Here is a 21,779-nt window from a genome sequence, read left to right as displayed (position 1 = left end):
CAGGGAATGGACTTCACCGTAGAACACCGCCCTGGTACGGACCACGCCAACGCTGACGGCCTCTCCCGGTTCTTCCGCCTCAGCGAAGAGAACCCCCCAAGGTGATGGGCAGTTCTCTCCGGCTTTCAGCTGGGGGGGACGCGTGTTGGACCCGGCCTCGTAGAATGGCCCTCCGTGCCCCCGCACCACCGAAACCGGGTGCCTGCAGCCCAAGCACGCGGCCCAGCCGACCTTTCCCACCAGGACACCTGCACCAACCCCGGACATCCCCGTCCATGGCCTCTCTCCTTTCGGCCACCCCGGGCCCGCGTGCCCACTCCCTGCAACAAGATGGCCGCCCGGCCCCAGCGCGACCCGGGCCTCGAGGCGCCACTCCGGCTGGAGGACATCACGCTTCCAGGGGATGAGAGAGGGAGGAGCAGTTTCTATCGCACCTCTGAACTCCCCTGGGACGATGGGTTTCGATCGGCCCTCCGGCCTCCCTGCGGGCTGGCTCCGTGCCTGCTGGGTGTCTGGGACTCCTCCCGACCCGGCCCTGAAAGGATCAAAAAGACAATAGCAGGAAACCCCGACAAGCGGCCCCCAGGGGACAAGACCCCTGCCTGCGCAGACTCCGGACATCAAAGCGGGGTCGACCTATAACAAGGGGTGCTCTGAGACTGTCCGGCAGATTCGACGCTGGAACAACGAGAGCCTGCTGACGTGGTCGCGGCCCCTGGAACTTGAACCCACCTGAGCCCTGCTGAGTGACTCGCGGCTCCCTGAAGATCGTAAGACCTCCGAACTTGTACCTGAGCCCTGCTGAGTGACTCACGGCTCCCTGAAGATCGTAAGACCTCCGAACTTGTACCTGAGCCCTGCTGAGTGACTCGCGGCTCCCTGAAGATCGTAAGACCTCCGAACTTGTACCCGGGCCCTGCTGAGTGACTCGCGGCTCCCTGAAGATCGTAAGACCTCCGAACTTGTACCTGAGCCCTGCTGAGTGACTCGCGGCTCCCCCAGACTCTCACGGTCCCGCCGGACCCCGACTCCGACCACGTATCCCCCAGCTCGAGGATTGTGAGCTGTGCGCCGGATACGTCCCTGCTTTGAACCGTTACCAGAGACAGTCCCGCTACCCCCTACCTTTCCGAGACTCTTGAGCCCGTGCTCACCTTGTACATATTTGCAGTGATACCTATTTGATAAAACTTGTTTCTGAGAATACCCAGTGTGGTCTCTCTGTGTCGTGGGGTGCCAGAAGTACGATCCTAGTTGCGAGATTCCACCCCCCGGGGGAATCTCTCGCCAGTGCCCGGCTACGATACTACACGGGTGGGACTCAGGGAAGTCAGGACCCCTTTCCGGGCTCCTCTGGGGTCGCCGTCTAACACTGGTGCTCAGCCCTGGTACTTTTTACCAGTGCTTATGACAGTCTGCCACATGGTGGCGCAGTCTGTCTAATTTACAGAGAAGCACAACAACAGTTGTTCATTGATTCAATAAACATAATAAATTGCTAATACCTGCTGTCCAAGCGCTTCTTATAGCCTTGGTGGGCCTTACATGAGTCTGAATGTTCACACTTTCTGGAATGTGCTGCTTAGTAGTTGTGTTGGTACTGTCATTGGCAGAGATGGGAGGGGCAATGGGTAGTGGAAGTTGCAAAGGGCTCTTGATGAGGGTCCTGGCACTTATGAGTTTACAAACTAAGCAGTGCAGGCAACTACTTGGCAGACATGTTTTGAAATTGCAGGGCGTGGTCTAGTCCATTTAGAAAACCATTTCACATGCAACATCTATCATAAACATTTCATATATTTTTGGGGACAAAGATCTCACGTTCAAATCATGTATAAAATGAGCATTAACAATATCATATGTTTTAGCTTTTGTGAAGTGAAAATATGTTTTTTCCCCAATTATTACCAGCGTGCACAAGGTCCTGTCAAACACACAAAGTAGAGTATAATGACGAAAGCATTCGTGAAATGGTCCTTTTATTGCAACAGTATAAGCTTAGCTTTCTCACAAAACAGGTAAAGATGGAGCAGCAGCAGGGCCATCTTCCTCGTCTCATGGAACAGGTGAAGCTAAAGAGGTCATATTCCAAACTTCCTTCCAATGCCAAATATAGGTATGGCTTGGGCAGCAACAATATGATTTTCACTACTTCACAGAACACAAATAAATTAGACACCTGGGGTCATGTTAAACCAAGTGCCTTGGGAGAGCAGCACGTGTGTGCGCCTGTTGTTTGTACCCAGGATGCACTTTTGTACAGACAAGGTCTCAAATGTTTCTTTTCTAATATGGATCAGGGGTGCAGGATATGCTCCAGAGCGATCACAAGGGAGCATTGCCTCATTTGCATGACGGTGTGGCCCCATGCAAATGAGCGAAGCTATTTCCATTGCAGTTCTGCTGTATTACAGACGTGGGTGCAAAGGCAAAGAAGTGGTCAAGCGGTGCAGTTAGTGAGACCCCCAAGATAGCTCATTGGGAGGAGGTTGCAGGGTATCCAGGAGCCACTTAGGCATGTTTATGCAGGCTGGTGCAATCACTCACTGCAGCTACCTACCTATGGGGGGGATCCCTGACCCCCTTTCAATGTGAGGCCGGGTAGCTGCCTGCAGTACAAGGTGACTTCAAACAGCTGTTCCATCTTTCACTAGTTCACTGTTCACTGTGCAGGCTCGAGTTCAGGTCTGCACTATGAAAACAACATTTACTATAATAATGTGCAATGTCCCAATCTGCACCCTGCATGCCTAGTTAAGGGTAGGCCTCAGAGCAGAGTGAGACAGGGTGTCACCCATGTAATATTGTACCAGCAAGGCAAGCTTCCCACCCACAGGCAGAACAGACAATGCTTGACAGCAGCAAAACATCCTCCCAGCCTCTCAGAAGGTAGCAACGGAGAGAGCTTAGCTGCCCTCTGTGAAAGATGTAATACGACAGCAGTAGTGCACTTCCAGGGCGCCCAGAGCAGGCACAGTTCAGGCATCAAGTAGCATGTAAATTACACATAGATCTCTGGAGAAGATGCCTAATGCGCTGAGATGAGCATAAGAATGACTGAGCGAGTGAAAGAAATTAAGTGCTTCTGCCACTACTACTTGGATGTCACTTCCTGTCAGGGCATTTGCAGTGACTCTCTTTCACTCCTGGTTCCCTAGAGATGCTTTCAGTGATGCTTCTGTCATATCACAATACTCCTACTGCTGTCACTTCGTGTCTGGCAGTCACTACGGTGACTCCTGCTGTTGTCCTATCCTGGACTTGCTGCTATGACTGAGTCCTGATGTCAGTGCTTGTAGCTCTTGCTACTGCCATGAGATGCCAGTCTTGCTCTTGTCACTTTAAGTTCTATTGCTATCATATCCACCCTGTCCTGCTGCTGTCACGCCAAGTGCTACTGCATGTAACCCATGTCAGTCCTGCTGCCACATCTGCCCTTCAAACACAACGCTTTCATCATCTGCTGCTCCAGCTGTCAGTCTTATGCTCACCCCCAGGCTTGGATGCAGCAGGCAAACACCTTAGACAGTGAGTCGAGGTGTAATGAACAGAACCTGCAAGAGCAGCTAAACTTCAAATGCACAGGAGGAAGAGGGATGTCATACAGGAGCTTCACTTGGTGTCCCAGTTGGTCATAAAGGGAAGCTAAGCTTGCATGGTTGGTACCTTCTGTGATGAAGGAAAGCGTCTTAGGGCATGGCTTAGATTGGCGGTGCCACAAACAAAGGGCTTGCCTATAATGGACCTCCTAGCAGAGAAAGGATCTGTGCCCTCACGTATGGTGCTGGTTCTTCTTTCCATTCCTACAAGGCAGCACCCAACATCAGTTCAGGTGAAGGCACATGAGTGGTGCACTGTCTGGAAGGGCAGGTGTTGTGCACCAGCTGGAGGTACAGGGGCCCTGCAACGGGGCTGCACTGTGTTCACATGCATGGGTGTATCCTCAGGTCTTACTCTGGCAATCCCTAAATGTCTCAAACTAATGTTGCAGCAGTGTCTTGTGCTGTCTACTCTCAACATAAAAACATACATAGAGGCATAGCTTCAAGGGGGGTGTTTGGTAAGTTGCACCTCCCTAATAAATGTTATTCGTTGGGTACAGGCGCTTTCTGTGGTGAATAGTGAGTTCTCTGTCGGATTTCTCATGAATCTTAAAATATACACACAATCAAAACCACACACACTTTGTTTGTTGTGTTACAAAAAAAGTATGTTTCCTGCCACTTACTATCCCTAACAACCAACATTCCTCTCTGTCTCTACTGCCCCTTAACCCCCATGCCCTGCTTGTCATTATATTATAATTTAACTGGATATGCCAGTGTGATTGTTGGAAAATCTGCAGGTCTCCGCCCCCTCCTCAATCTTTTTGACCAAGATAGCTCCTGAGAAATCATTTATAATTTTATGCAGCTTCGGCTCCTTTAAAGTGCCTGACAACCCTACTTCCTGTTAGGAATTTCAAGTGCTACAAACATGCAGACTGAAATCTCAGCATCTTCCTGCAATTTCCTTTAATTTGCAGAAAAATCTACTCTGTGTGACTGCAGATACCACATGAGCATGCACACATATTTAAAATAAATTACTAGAGCTTACAAAGTGGGGACTGCAGTTATGGTTGTAATTTACAAAATTGACTCATTCCTCTCACAGCAGTCTGTGGTCATTTGAAGGATGTAGTGCAGGGCCAAAGATTGAAAAATAGATTCACAAACTGTGTGAACACTACTTTAGGCGACATAAAATACCGCAATAAAAAAGGATGCTCACCATCCTGAACACGAACTCCATAGATAGAATAATGATATATTATTAATGATAAATCATCAACTCTCCCATTACTTATTCATATTGTCCACGTTAACCTTTACACCACTGCACATACACAAATAGATGAACCTCAGGGGCATACTTACAACAAAAGTGCCGGAGCAGGGGTTAGCTCCAAAATAGCTAACACCACGATCCATCACTTTAGAAACACAGGGACGCACCGTATTTACAATAATATGGTGCACCCCTGCATTTCTCACTGCGCTGGCGCTAAATTCAGCTGCCTAGTGCCAATGTAGGCACCGCCTCCGTTGAGGGAATGATTGTTTATGCGCAGGAAGGCGTCCCTTCCTGCACATAAACAATCCAGAATGGCGATGCAAACAGCAAAAACGAGGAGAAATTAAATATTTCTCATCATTTTGCCTTCTTAAGACCAGGTTTTTCCTGGTCTTAATTTTGGCGCTGCCCCATATTTAAGCCACACTTCTAAATATGGGGCAGCATCAAAATCAATGGATGTTGCAGTGGAACACCCAATGCAACACCCATTGCCCAACCCTTTCATGCTAAGTATAGCATGAAAGGGTGCCTTATTTACAAGGCAGCGTTAAGCCACGTTAAGTTGCTTAATGCTGCCTTGTAAGTAAGGCAAAGCCCCTAAACCCAAATGAACGTCTATAAAATTGATATTCCTGTGGCAATAGGGGCTTGTAAATATGCCCCTGAATCTTAAACATAAGAGAACGTAATCAATGTACATAGACAGCTCCCTACCCGTTCATAATATCTGCATAATAAAGTCATTTGTATACTGGTCTACTCCTTTCACAACAAGGAGAACACATCACAATGTCTATAGGCATATATCAATTGAATATTTGTGTTTATAAGGCTTGGTAAAGGCGAACTTTGCAGTATTTCTAGCTACATTTTGAACTCAACTATCTCTGAATGTTTTGTTACAATGACTAAGGATATGTTTTACAGCATGAACATATTTCCCACTCACCTTTGAGCACATGGTAAACTTGCTCATTGTGTGCTAGCCTGTTAGAAACTCCCACACCTTTCCTTATCCTAATGCATTTCACATACCTTTAGTACCACTCATATAAACCTGTACCTCAAGGCCCATCAGAGCACATGCTTACACTCCTTGCACTCTTACACTCCTTGTATAAAGTGTACAGGGGACCTGTAGGTTAAATGTCACTGGTGGAATGCATCTCCCATTGTGCCATCCTCTACAATAAAAGTGCAAACATGGCTGCTGACCTACCATTTCTATCCTTGCAGTTTTAAACTATAAAATTCAACCTGTCGAAATAACCCCCTTTACATATATCCTTACAGTAAAACAAAAGATATTTACACTGTAGCAAGGATGGCTGTTCCATAGGAGAACACTGGGTTACATCCTTACATCTAATAATGTTAATTTCAATTAGAAAACAGCTAGAGAAATAATTAAACTTCTTTTTTATTAGCTGTTAAAATCCAATCCAAATGTGAAGTTAGATTTAGTTAAATATTAAGGAAACAGTACTATTAGAAAGTTACCTTTTTCCTGTGTAGAGCCTCTAAAGGCCCATTTCTATTTGCTCTCCCACTCCAGCCAGCTAGTAGTTAGCATTTGAATAAATGTAAATGGGTGTCTAATGCATCACAGAAACAAACAATAGACTATCCTGAATAAGCAGAGAGGACCCCTCTGTACCTGACCGAATAAAGAATGTGCATAATGAGGTTATGAGCATCCGTTATGACCTTAGTGGCGAATCGTGCTTGAATGTAAAATACTGCTTGACTGGGTTACTGAGGTATTACATATAACACTTTGGGCGAACTTCAAAGAGACCTTCTTTGTCACAGCCAAATGTTAGCTAACACATCTTTTGTCACCTCCAGGTAGCTTCAATCACAGTGAGCCTCTTTTTTTCAATACAAAGGCAGATTCTGCTTGTGTGTCAAATCCTGCTTGACACTTATGTTGGGATTTACGTATTGCACTGGGGATGCACTTGAAAAGATGGGAAGCAGTACGTTAAAACTATTCTTGTACATCTACTGTTTGGTTGCCGAAAAACCCTACTTTGTTCTACCAGACTTCTTTCTTTGGGTTTATTGTGGGTACAATTACTACCCTAAACTGGATTTTAGTATTAGATGTAGGAGGACACCAGGACTACAATAGTAAACTCCCAACATACACACACAGCCCTCAGAGGTCAAGTTTAGTGTGCCTGAAGACTTCTGCCACCTTGGAAATGCCCCAAAAAGTGGGTAGGGTTGGCCTGGTAACCTTTACCTCATTGACCAGGGCCTAGGAATCTTTCCCACCCACTGGCTTGTGCCAGGCATAAATGTGGTATCTCTTGGCACCCATGTCAGAATACTCCTGGACCTGAGGAAGATCTGAAGAGGTCTGAACCTGCTGCCTGGAACCTGAGAAGAGCTCTGGAAGACTAAACCTGCTCTCTCTTATACCCAGGGAAAAAAAGTAGACACCAATGGGCCGATTACGATGCGGTAGGATAAGTCTCCAAACGTCGGTCAGAACCATTCCTACCGCATCGTAATCAGCTGGTCGGATTCCTTTCTGACCGACCCCCTAGGATGGTGTCGGTTGGAAAGGAATCCTACCGGTCATTACGACTGGCTTCCTACGGGCTCAGAGTCGAAATGACTTCAGTAATCCCAAGGGTGGCTCTTTCCGCCCGAAGGATTGCAATGGATTACAATGTCGGTGCACGATGTCCAGTCGGAATGCATGCTCCCATTGTAAAGAATAGGGGTGCGACCGACAGTGTTCGGTCGCATTCTAATTGGTCAGTAGGTTGGTCAGTCCCAGTACCGAAATGATGTCGGGTGGACTCGACATCATAATTAGGCCCCATGGGTAAGCTGATCTGTTAAAGAAACAGGTACACAACAAGCTGCAAGAGGCACTTTCCTGCAACTGTTCAGCTGACCTGTGGCAACTGGAACTCGACTGGACCCTACTGTTTAACCTCTGCCTGAACCCTGTGAGTTTTTAAGTGCCTCCCCGGAGGTGCATGGGTGGGTTTAGGAGCGAAGCAACGCAAAAAGAAATGGACAAAATGCTGAACATTATCAAATATTTTCCCCCAGTCTCAGATCTGGGTTAAATCCATAGTTTTTCTGCTCACCATACCACTCAGTTTGGACCCAGGCATATGCAAATCAGTCTTGACAGTGCTCCCTATGGGAACAGTCCAGCCTGAATTGCCAGGCCAGGTCCTCTCTGGACCAGAAAAGAAGGTTTTGCGGTATTACCCCTCATCAGCCAGGCTAGCTTTTGAAATGTACTCCTGTGGTGGGTTGGGACTTAAAGGGCTAAAGTTAGAAGGTAAAATCATTGACCAGGATGAACCTGGTTGGTGGGCCCAACCTGTACTTCATCACGCCAATTTGTTCGTAAGTCCCAGTCTACCACGACCATTAACAATCATTGACACATTGTGTTTCTTGACACTACTTCTACTTAAAGTTTTAAAAATTCACATCTATTGTTTACCTTAGTGTCTTTGTTTCATTTTAGTTGTATTTTGTTTCTTAAGGTTTATTCCTTTTTTGCCCTAATCCTGTCTGCTTTGTGCCATAGCTACATAGCTACCAGGAGGTAGAGCACAGGTTAATTTAGTGACTTTTATGGTTCACACTGACAAGGGTTGTGATTATTCCTTGAGCTAGGTAGTTACCCACCCCAAATATAACACAATTTCTTACACTGTGCCCAGGGCCACAGCTATGGGAAGCACAGTGGGGCCAGGCCACCCTATAGTTTTCTATGGCCCCCCAAACATTACATTTGTGCTTGCTGTTCATTTATGTGCCACAACAGCCACAATATCATTTGGGTCAGTTCCTTCCTAAATTCCTAATATGCTCAGTCTCAGAACACCAGATTGCTCACTGTGAGTGTGGCTGGGATGGTACTATTACTAATCTTCATGAGCAAGGGGGTTGGAGCAGTCACGCACATTTTCAAACTTTCCATTTATGCCAGGCCCCTAGAATGAAAATAAATTAACAAGAGCGAGGCAGTTGAGGGGTTGTAGGGCATGCCCACCCTGACCCTTGCTAGAGACCCTGCCAGCCCACAGTGATATCATCCTCCGGAGGTGCAGCCTGAACAGGTGTGACATGTGCCTTAAGCGCAGGAAGAGTTTCCGTTCTAAGAAACACGGATGTCTAATCTGCTGCTACTTTAAAGGCCTGCAGCACCAGTGTCCAGGCCAGCAGCTACTGGCAGTGAGGCACTTCCTCGGTCGAAAGGTGGAATCAGCTGACAGACTTGTATCTGCTGCTCATCAAGTAAGTGAACTAATAAAAGGACAAGGGAAAGGACCCCTTTCTCATAAGAGGTGTGGGTAAGCCAATAAATTAAGAATGCGCTCCCCAGACCGATATGCTTTCACTGTATTTGGAGCAGGTTCTGATGAACAACCTAGAAAAAAAAGCTTGTGATGTTTTGTTAACACGTTTATACAAAAATATTGTACAGGTCATGGCGAGTTGCAATTATAGAATTAACTGCATTTTGCACCGGGCATAGCATGGGAGGCGTGACACAGCGACCTCTGAAGACTTCCCTGCTGCATATATTTAGGTCTCGGCTAGCATAGGCTGCGCACATGCACAGTCTCGCTGGCGAGATTTAACGTTTTGAGGTCTTTTCTGTAAAGGGCTTTAAGCCCCGCCCCTCTTTTCCATTGGCTGGCGTCACCGTTTATGCTAAACGGTGGCCAGCCATTGGAACAGAGCTGTTCATGACGTATTTGATCAGCTTTTTGAGCCGTACTATTTGGACAGGCTTGTCTGCCTTCCTTGCGTCGCAAAAGCTTTCTTATCTTTATGGGGCCATGTGTTTCAAACGCATGGCCCCATAAAGACAAGAAATCGGCGGGCCATGCTTTTTTTTATTCTTTACTTTTGGTATAATCGCGGCACCCGCGCTTTACTTTTAATGTTATAAGTAAAACGCGGGTGCCGCGATTATACCAAAAGTAAAGAATAGAAAAAAACATCTATTTCCTTACTTTTGGTATAATCGTGGCACCCGCGCTTTACTTTTAGTGTTATAAGTAAAGCGCGGGTGCCGCAATTATACCAAAAGTAAAGAAATAGATGTTTTTTTCTATTCTTTACTTTTGCTATAATCGCGGCACCCGCGCTTTACTTATAACATTAAAAGTAAAGCGCGAGTGCCGCGATTATAGCCACTAGACTGAGGCATTATCACATCTTGGCTCAGCCCAGAACATTTTTGTCTCTCCATTTGGGTCCATCATTTATCCTTCAATGTTTACACTGGTTAAGAAAACTGAAAAGGACACAGTCAAGCTTTCAATTGCAAAAAAAAGAAAGTGCTATTAAAAAGCTCAGTACAGGATGCCCCACATTAAGTGATTTGCCCAGAATCACAGGATTGCTGAGCCAACGCCAAGTTTCGAACCCTGTTCCCCAGCTTTAAGGTCGGCAGATCTAGCTACATCCTCTCCCCTTTCAAAAGGATGATGCGACGATTGAGGACTTCAGCAGTAGCTGCAGGTTATAGCACAGGACGGAATAAACAAGAGCTTGCTGTCGACTGGCATCCTAAATGCACGCTGTCCACCATAAGGGGTAAACACATCGCTGATCCTCATGATATATTGGCAATGTTTTTGATGTCCAACAACAGCCCCCTCAAAGTGGCCTGCTTTTGGAAAATGAAAACGCAGTGCTAATAGGGGCTTCTCCTGCCGGTACCAAAGTTGTTAATCTGAAGGACTGTTAGAAAGTGTTTATAAAGACCAGGGACACGGAATAAATAACCTTTGTATGATAAGATCGACTCATAAACGATGCCACGTGTTTCATCTCCAGTCCTTGAAATGTGGCTTTTCTGCGAACAAAACGTGGTTGTGATATTACATCCCACGTCTGGTGGTAAGTAAATCTAAGGTCGCGTTTTGTCCAAGGTGGGACAGAGAGCTGTTGTGGCAGTGTCACAAATATTTCTGTGTGTGAACGAGGCGAGTGGGACAGTCAGGCCTGTGGATCATTTCTTTCGAGCCCCCAGCGCGTGCTCGGAATTTCTGTACACATACGACCCCCACCTTACCCCTGCAGAATTACGCAGGTTCGTGTTTAGATTAAACGGCGCTGTGGCAGGCCAGGCGGAAGCTGAGGCCCCACAAATCTGTTAGTTCGCAGTACAACTGAGCGCACTTGTTTTGAGGGGTGGGCATGATTCTTGTCTAGGAATGCCACAGAGCTCCCTGGACTATATTACATAAATGCCCTCGGGGCACTACGTATTACAGATGGTTCAGCAGAAGCTTGTACACCCCCTTCTGTGATACTGACTGTTAGGGGGGCACCTTCTGTGCCCACTCCATGACAAAGGATCATCCATGAATGCAGATGAGGGAAAGCCTTTGTTCTTGCGCCCCATTATCGACGCAGATGCAAGGACAAGTGGGCGATGCCACATGGGACACGATACACAGAAGGCACCCCCCTTGGGAGGGGGCAGAGGGTTCCGACTCCAGGAGATGCCCCTGGGCGTCGACCCGGAGGCAGATCTCACACACTCCACCTGCCTGGACTGAACCCGAGAACCCTCTTTAATACCGGGTTAGCTACCCTGTAGAGAAAGATAGTTTGACTTCCGGAATTCCATGATCCTTTGCTGCAGCGTCGACTGTGTGGGCCCGAGCTCACGCCCGCATAGAGGAGAATGGATTTTGTTTTATATTGTGTTCCGCGGCTTTTGTCTGCGTCATTTTATTTGTAGCTGCTCTAGGAAGGTACTCACTCCGGGAGTGAGGAGGCACAGGCGTGTCTACACAATGCCCACTCACTGAACGTTTGTAAACTGTCCCAGGAATCCAAATACTGCTGTATTCACATTGACACCCGGCATACAAAGGCCCCGATTCCGAGTTCATCGGCGGAGTTTATGGCACCTCATAAAAAACAATGCCCCAGGTACGCTATTCATCGGATGCCTATTCTGAGGTTTTGGGGAAGAAAATACGTATTTTAGTGCTTAATGAACCATAATCTTCATGATACATTAAATACTTTTCACATGTTAACTTTCGACAGGCTTGATCTGTCGAAATTTAACAAAGGGCGAGGTATTTAATGCACCCAGTGTTAACATACAACACGGAATTCCGACCAGAAAACACCGACCCACTCATGATCAGGTCAAAAGATCCATAAAACACCACACAATCAAAGGCAGGCAGCAATCACAGGTAAACCTACTTGACAGGTAGGCACACACACACACACAGACACACAAACACTGACTCAAACAGAAAAGCGCACACAGACACATTTTTATTTACTAAGAAGTTTTATAAAGCACTAAATATCAAGTGACTTCTTTTGACTACTGCAAGAAAAGCAATCTAACGGCAGGGAGTTAGATTCCAGGAGGACAGGTGATTAACAGTGTCTGAAATTCTCCAATAACGGTCACTATCAGTACTGAGTTCGGTTAAAGGCAGCTCTGAACAGTTCAGTTTTCTAACGTTTTAGGAATTGAATTTTGTAGGGTTCAGACTTCTGAATCAAGGCAAAGGCGCACCAGAGTCTAGAATCTTATTTACCCAATCATCTTCCTCCATGCGTCTCTCTCTTGAATGATCACTGGGTGATTCGATGTGCTGCTATTGATTAAAGCAAAACCAAAGGAAATGATGGACGGAGTGTTGAACATTGCAAGCACTCACCCCCAGTCAACTGATCTGGGTTTAATCCATCACCGTTCTTTAGCCCACTCTGCCACCCCAGTTCGGACATGGCCATATGCAAATCAGTCTGACCCTGTGCCTCATGGGAACAGTCCAGCCCGAACTGCCAAGCCATGTCTTCCCTGGACCGGAAACAAGCTTCCTAGGACCGGTTTCTGGCATTTCAGCCGTCTTCAGCCAGGCTTGCTTGAATCCAGTGGCAAAGTGAGCAAGGGACTCACGTCTGAGCAGACCCTGCCAACTTATGGCGAACAAAGCAAAACCAAAGGAAATGATGGACGGAGTGTTGAACATTGCAAGCACTCACCCCCAGTCAACTGATCTGGGTTTAATCCATCACTGTTCTTTAGCCCACTCTGCCACCCCAGTTCGGACATGGCCATATGCAAATCAGTCTGACCCTGTGCCTCATGGGAACAGTCCAGCCGAACTGCCAAGCCATGTCTTCCCTGGACCGGAAACAAGCTTCCTAGGACCGGTTTCTGCCATTTCAGCCGTCTTCAGCCAGGCTTGCTTGAATCCAGTGGCAAAGTGAGCAAGGGACTCACATCTGAGCATACCCTGCCAACTTATGGCGAACAAAGCAAAACCAAAGGAAATGATGGACGGAGTGTTGAACATTGCAAGCACTCACCCCCAGTCAACTGATCTGGGTTTAATCCATCACCGTTCTTTAGCCCACTCTGCCACCCCAGTTCGGACATGGCCATATGCAAATCAGTCTGACCCTGTGCCTCATGGGAACAGTCCAGCCCGAACTGCCAAGCCATGTCTTCCCTGGACCAGAAACAAGCTTCCTAGGACCGGTTTCTGGCATTTCAGCCATCTTCAGCCAGGCTTGCTTGAATCCAGTGGCAAAGTGAGCAAGGGACTCACGTCTGAGCATACCCTGCCAACTTATGGCGAACAAAGCAAAACCAAAGGAAATGATGGACGGAGTGTTGAACATTGCAAGCACTCACCCCCAGTCAACTGATCTGGGTTTAATCCATCACCGTTCTTTAGCCCACTCTGCCACCCCAGTTCGGACATGGCCATATGCAAATCAGTCTGACCCTGTGCCTCATGGGAACAGTCCAGCCCGAACTGCCAAGCCATGTCTTCCCTGGACCGGAAACAAGCTTCCTAGGACCGGTTTCTGGCATTTCAGCCGTCTTCAGCCAGGCTTGCTTGAATCCAGTGGCAAAGTGAGCAAGGGACTCACGTCTGAGCATACCCTGCCAACTTATGGCGAACAAAGCAAAACCAAAGGAAATGATGGATGGAGTGTTGAACATTGCAAGCACTCACCCCCAGTCAACTGATCTGGGTTTAATCCATCACCGTTCTATTGATTAAAGGGCTCTGATTGGAGCACAGCAAGGTGCCAATTTGTGTAGCTATGCAGTCTCTTTTGCCCCCATTATGCTTAAAGGATAGTGCACAATGTCGTGCCCTGCGTCTGCCCCGGACCCCAAGGAACACACCGGGATACAGGTAGGGATCGTCTCCTACTTTATTTGCACTCCTTGTCGCGTGCTCGCAGGCACGTCCTGGTTCTTCCCTTGTCTCCCCAATCTAGCCCCGTCCCCCATCCCTGACCGGAAGTGGTGTCCGGTGGCTGGCCCCTCCTTTCACCCTAGTGCAGGATCCTAGTGCTCTCTGCCTCTCTACTACTCTCTACTCTCTCTCTACTACTCACTCTCTACTACTCGCTCTCTACTACTCTCGCTCTACTACTCACTCCTACTCTCTACTACTCTACTACTCACTCTCTACTACTCACTCTCTACTACTCACTCTCTACTACTCACTCTCTACTACTCTACTACTTACTCTCTACTACTCTCTACTCTCTACTACTCACACTCTACTATTCTCTACTACTCACTCTCTACTACTCTCTACTCTACTATTCACTCTCTACTACTCTCTACAACTCACTCTACTACTCTCTACTACACACTCTCTACTACTCTCTAAAAATCACTCTCTACTACTCACTCTCTACTACTCACTCTACTACTCTCTACTACTCACTCTCTACTACTCTCTACTATTCACTCTCTACTACTCACTATCTAATACTCTCTACTACTCTCTCTACTACTCTCTCTCTACTACTCACTCTCTACTACTCACTCTCTACTACTCTCTACTACTCTACTACTCTCTACTACTCTCTCTACTACTCACTCTCTAATACCCACTCTCTACTACTCACTACTACTCACTCTCTACTACTCTCTACCACTCTCTACTACTCTCTCTCTACTACTCACTCTCTACTACTCACTCTCTACTACTCACTCTCTACTACTCACTCTCTACTACTCACTACTCTCTACTACTCTCTACTACTCTCTACTACTCACTCTCTACCACTCTCTATGACTCACTCTCTACTCACTCTCTACTACTCACTCTACTACTCTCTACTACTCACTCTCTTCTACTCTCTACTACTCAAGGGAAGTTTCTAATGTCAATGAACCCACAGTTGTAACCCCCTCCCCGCCTCATGTCCCTGCTGCCCTCCTCAATGCGTCTACAGGCATTCTATACCTAAGCACTGCAGTAGGAATATATACTGTTACTACGCATGTGGATACATCGCATGCCATTACAACACAGTTGTTAGAATGACAGCGTTGTTACCACGTATACAATTACATCACAAGTCATTACTACAACTTGCTGTAGGGGGTTGCCCTGGACTTAGGAATAGTATTATTTACTATCCCTACTCCAGTTTGTGCAACAGCAGGAAAGGTGTTGGATTCTAAATCCAACACCAGTGCGCCCCCTACAGCAAGTCGTAGTAATGACTTGCGATGCAAATGTATGCCTGGTAACAAAGCGGTCGTTGTAACGACCACATTGTAATGGTACCGCGTTGTGAAGATAGCGTTATAAACGCTGTTTCCACTGCAGAACAGGTGGCAAAATGTAATTTAGTTAAATTCACATATATTGACTAAAACTGAACCCATTAAATGACGCCCCAAAAAAGGTTCTAACAAAAGTTCGCTGCATTTCAAGAAACGTCCGTTCAGCCCCGGTCTGAATTGCATACTATAATAACTCTGATAATTAGGTTTAGCCAACCTTGAAACAGGGTGCTATGAGATTTCCAATAATATATAATTAGTGACTTGGCCACAGTCATAGAGATAACAAGCATTGAAAATGCAATAGGTCTCGCCTTTGATTATGTTAAAGCCATTTGCTTTCCTAATGGTATTGTATAGCAAAGCAAATGGCTTTAACTTAATGAAAGGCGAGACCTATTGCATTTTCAATGCTTGTTTTATTTCCCAGCAGGATGACCACACAGTGCTATTCAAGAGAGAGTTTCTGGTGGCACAAAGGTGTGATTTGTCTGGTACTGGCTGGTGTCAGGACTGTGCAATGTTATGGTACATGCAGGTTGTAGTATGCCCATCTCAACTGTCAAAGAGTTGAACTGCTCTGCTTTGATTTCTCCCTGACAGTTTTCCACGGGCCTGGTTTTCCACATAAAATGAATCGCAAACAGACTGATTCTGTGCAAACTGAGCTGTGGTGATCTTTCTTGCAACTATATTTTGTTTCGGGGTGGCTGACGTGTTTGTATTTTGCAAGTGTTTTTGATGGTTTTAAAGCACCTGCTGCTGCATTGATTTCCTCCAGCAACTCTCAAGCAACAAAAAAAGTCAAGATAAGCTAACTCCTGTGATTAATGTTCTTCCTTGCAAAGGATTGGAGCCTTGTCTAGTTTAGGTTTTCACTCACTTTAAAGCGCAAAAGGTTATCGTGAAGATTTCAAAGTGCCTATATTGTAAATAAGTCAGTGGGTTACTGCTTTTAAAAGAGAGATGTTTTTGTTTCTTGCAGTTTAAGTTAAAATCCTATTATAACACTGAATTAGTAAATATCATCAAAGAACTGAATGCACACTGCAAAGTATAGAATAGAGCATAGATTAATATTGCAAAAAGGGTTAATTTGAGTAGCAATCGATCCCTATTATTAAAGAGACCCCCCCAACTATGGTGTTCCATTTTCAGTTCTGAGTTTGTGCTTCTCTAGACCAAGCACTCCTCAACTATATTGCCTACTAGTATGGATGACACGTCACTCCTACACCTTGTAAACCTCTGACTTATGTAACGTTTCCTACACGTGGATTTACACAAACGTATGATTGAATGTCTCTGTGTAATGAGAGTGTGATGCAAAGTACTCTGACACCCTACACTGATATGAGTGGCGCTATAACTTATTAAATGCATCTGAGAGAGAGGGGTTATGAAGACTTGGGCACTGTTAAAATGTGGTGCAGAAGGAATCCGTGTTGGAGGTTGTAATTTGGGGGCACCAGCAAACATTGTCGCACTGGGCGCCACCAACGCTGGTCCTGATTACATAGTTAAAAGTGCAATTTTTACTGTGTTCAAACTTCGTCACGTGTTATTGAAGCACAGCCAGGAAGGTGTTTTACTGTTGTGCTTTATGTTTTTTTCTCATTGAAGCAAGCAATGTTATTGTTTAGAGCTTGACTAGGCAGCATCCACCTCTTTAGAGAGCCCCAGTGCCAGCAATCTTTCTCAGATACCTGCTGCTTTTGAAGGGGACATATACACAATGAAGCTCCGAACGCGGCTCTAGCTTACAGAAGACAGTGCTAGGCACAGCTTACGTTTACTGATCGAGCCGCCCAGTTCCCAGAGTGCATTCATGATTTATTTGTTTTAATTGGGCTGAACAAACCATGGCAAGAATGCTCTCCTTATAGCACACTCACTGCCACTTCACACTCCCAGTTCATAAATAGGATAGGATATAGGTTTATAAAGCGCTCGTATGCTGTAGCGTCTTGGCGCTGGTAAGTAAGTGGGGGAAGGGTCAGTCACCAGACTCCAGCACCTGAAATAACCAGGTTTTTAGAGCTTTCCTGAAGCGTTGATGGTTATCTACAGATTTTAAAGAACAGGGGAGCTTGTTCCAGAGTTCAGCGGCACAGTTTGAAAAAGCTCTACCTCCCCATCTAGCTCTCCTAATCCTACTCATCTGAATAAGATTCTGGGTGCTGGACCTTAGGGTACGACTGGGGATATAGGGGGACAATATTTTCTGGATATCCTTGGATCCACCCCCGAAAACAGCTTTGTGGACCAGGCATAAGGCCTTAAAATTCACACGCTGTTGGACAGGGAGCCAGTGTAGGGTTCTGATTCCCGCCAAAACGGGTTGGTCTCTGGGGATTTTCAGGAGTAATCTTGCTGCGGCATTCTGCAGACCCTGCAGCCTACTCAGCCGGGCTTTGTTTATCCCTAACAGTAGGGCATTACAATAGTCCAGTTTAGACAGCAGTCTTTATTAAGAAAAAACAAGATGACAGAAGACTATTCACATGGGCCGAGAAATTTAACTGACAGTCAAACAGCACGCCCAGGTTTCTCACCTTGGATACGGGGCAGGAACACTCACCGGCCTTCGAGGGCCACCAGGAGCAGTTCCACAGAGGATTCCCCTGGCCAAACTCAATAATCTCTGTTTTTTCTGTATTGATCTTCAGGGAGCTCTCATTCATCCAGATCATAATTTCTGATAGGCACATGTGAAATCTAAAGGCTGTGTCATCAGATTGTTTGGCCGTCGAAATTATGAGCTGGGTATCGTCCGCGTATGACACTAAGGCGAAACCATGCTTCCTGATGAGTCTGGCCAGAGGGGTAACATAGATGTTAAACAGTGTGGGGGACAGCGCTGCTCCTTGCGGAACCCCACAGGGAAGATGGAAACTGTCGGACTGAAGGCCATCACAGTATAGGCTTTGCTCCCTTCCTTCCAAAAAAGATGAAAGAAGGGACAGCGCTGGGCCCTCAATTCTGACCGCCTGCAATCTCTGTATCAACATCGTGTGATTCACGGTATCAAAAGCAGCCGATAGATCTAAGAAGACGAGAATCGCCCTGCCCCCTTTGTCGACTATACTATGGATCTCCTCTGCTGCCATGAGCAGGGCTGATTCCGTCGAGTGTTGTGCCCGAAAACCATGCTGGGTGGAGTCCAGCAAATCATGGGAATTTAAATAGTCCGTCAATGAACTGATAACTGCTTTCTCTAGGATTTTAGCTGCCATGAGTAATAGGGCGGTAGTACTTAGGTACATAGGGATCCAGCGTGGGCTTCTTCAGTAATGGCCTGATCGTAGCTGTCTTCCAACTGGAAGGATAGTCACCAGACTCCAGCACTTGATTGATTAGAGGAGTTAATTCGCCTGCTATTCTGTCAGCAGCAAGGTGCATGATTGATTGAGGGCAGGGATCTTTTGGGGAACCTGATTTGATTAAAGTAATGAGTTTAAAGGTTTCTTCCCTCGTTATTGATGGAAACTTCCTCAAGCTAGGATGAGTCAAAACTCTGTTAATCGATAGTTGTCCTTGCTTCTCTGGACTAGGGTGAGTATTCAGAAGTTCTTTGTAGATTAGTTGAACCTTTTCCTGAAAGAAGGAAGCTAATTTTTCACACAATGCTTGATCAGACTGAAATGTGTTAACCTGAGATGGTTTAGACAGTACAGTGATTGTTTTAAAAAGCTCTTTGGTCGAGTTCCCTGCTTCCCTAATCCTGGTTGCATGAAATAAACTTTTTGCAGCAATTATTGCATTCCTGTAATTTGAAATTGCACAATTGTACCTGGTTTTATTCTCAGAGATATAGTCCACCCTCCAGATGCACTCCGCCTTCCTACAAGCTATCTTTAGGGTTTTAAGTTCCAAACTGTACCAGGGGGCGGACGGCTTAGCTCTCCTGACAGTTAACAGCTTTTCAGGGGCTACCTCATCAGCTGCTGCCGCCAGCCACTTGTTGAAGACATGAACTGCCTCCGAGTTGTCCTTACTAAGTGGAAGATGGAACTGGCCAAGTGTGGTGATTAAACTATCGGCATGAACCTTAGACCATTGTCTGATCTTTACCTTTGCTGGTTTTAAACGGAGTAAAGGTGCTGGTAAGCCTGACCTAATATAAAAGTTAATTGCTTTGTGATCAGGCCGGGGAAGAGCAGTGATACTGGCCAACTCCAGCTCTATGTTTTTGAAAAAATGCCATCTAGAGTGTGGCCAGCTTGGTGGGTAGGCCCATTCTCTACTTGACTAAAGCCCAAGGCAGCCAGGTTGTCAAGCAATTTAGTAGAATCTGGGTGGTTGATGAGCTCCAGGTGATAGTTAAAGTCGCCGTGAAGAATAAAGGGATGGGGATCCATACGAGATTCTAGGTGGTTCATAAGGGCTTGTGGAAAAGAGGTCTTTGGCCCGGGTGGACGGTAAATCAGAAGGCCCTGAAACGTGAAAAGATGGCCTGAATAGATGGTAAAATAGAGTGCTTCTGTCAGTAGATCTAAATTGGTTTCTACCCGTAGTTTTAGATGGTCTTGATGGATAATCGCTATCCCTCCGTCCCTCTTTCCCACTCTATCTTGTACAGTAACCGCATAGCCTTTAGGCAGAGCTATGTTCCAGTCAGGACCGGAAGTACTATCGGTCCAAGTCTCAGTCAAAAAAATTAAATCAGGCAGCGTATTGTCGATCAGGTCAGCAATCTGATATTTATTTTTATTTACGGATCGAACATTATGGAGAATACAGCGTAAGACATGAGCCTGGCCCCTCTGACTGTCTACACGGGAATTGTGACTAAGGGAGTCATCTAAGGACGTTACACTCACCCTATCTTGAGAAATATCTATTCCCGCGTTGCTCTGTTTGCTGACTAGGTCGGAGCCTCCCTTTCCGTCCTGTCTGATCTGATAAGCACACTTAGTACAGCCCAGCCCTTCTAAGTATCTGCCAGATAGGACCAACTCATGAGCTTTACATGAATATCTGTCTAGATCCACCAGCTGTTGTCTACTATAGGTGTTTACCTTAAAAGGGGCAGGGTTCCTGGCGCTGGTCGCGCTCCGGGCGCCGACGGGCACAGACGGGCTTGCCTTTGGTGCCCCCGCTGAGCGTGCCCGCTGCGCGGACGCCCCAGCCCGCTTTTTATATGCATCACGAACCGTGAAACTAGCGCGTCAACCCATAGTGCAATGCGGACCCGCCTAGCTTCCGGGTACCGCCAGGGTCGAGCGCTGCAGGCAGCAGAGAGGAGCGCGAGATCGGGCCAACATGATACAGGTACAATGCGTCCAATTATATTAAAACTGTTAAAAATTAAGCTAAAAACGAATTTAAAAGCGTGCTGTGCCCTGCTACCGCCGTACAGATCTATGTGCAAAAACGCCTGAGCAGCAGGAAAATTCATACAGTAAAAGGTTTAAGGGATTACAAGCCAAAAGACTGGAGCCCACCTACTAACTGGTGCGTGGATGCCCCAGCGCGCTTTTGATATGCATCACGAACCGTGATATTAGCACGTCAACCCAGAGTGCAATGCAGACCCGCCTAGCTTCCGGGTACCGCCAGGGTCGAGCGCTGCAGGCAGCAAAGAGGAGCGCGAGATCGGGCCACAAGATACAGGTACAATGCGTTCAATTATATTAAAACTGTAAAAAAGTTAAGCTAAAAACTAATTTAAAAGCGGTGCTGTGCCCTGCTATCGCCGTACAGATCTATGTGCAAAAACGCTTGAGCAGCAGGAAAATTCAAACAGTAAAAGGTTTAAGGGATTACAAGCCAAAAGACTGGAACCCACCTACTAACCGGTGCGCGGACACCCCAGCACGCTTTTGATATGCATCACGGACCGTGAAACTAGCGCGTCAACCCAGAGTGCAATGCGGACCCGCCCAGCTTCCGGGTACCGCCAGGGTTGAGCGCTGCAGGCAGCAAAGAGGAGCGCAAGATCGGGCCAACAAGATACAGGTACAATGCGTTCAATTATATTAAAACTGTTAAAAATTAAGCTAAAAACGAATTTAAAAGCGTGCTGTGCCCTGCTACCGCCGTACAGATCTATGTGCAAAAACGCCTGAGCAGCAGGAAAATTCATACAGTAAAAGGTTTAAGGGATTACAAGCCAAAAGACTGGAGCCCACCTACTAACTGGTGCGTGGATGCCCCAGCGCGCTTTTGATATGCATCACGAACCGTGATATTAGCACGTCAACCCAGAGTGCAATGCAGACCCGCCTAGCTTCCGGGTACCGCCAGGGTCGAGCGCTGCAGGCAGCAAAGAGGAGCGCGAGATCGGGCCACAAGATACAGGTACAATGCGTTCAATTATATTAAAACTGTAAAAAAATTAAGCTAAAAACTA

Source organism: Triturus cristatus, chromosome 2_2 (assembly GCF_964204655.1).
Source record: "Triturus cristatus chromosome 2_2, aTriCri1.1, whole genome shotgun sequence".
Lineage (NCBI taxonomy): Eukaryota > Metazoa > Chordata > Amphibia > Caudata > Salamandridae > Triturus > Triturus cristatus.
This window is presented reverse-complemented; position numbering follows the sequence as displayed.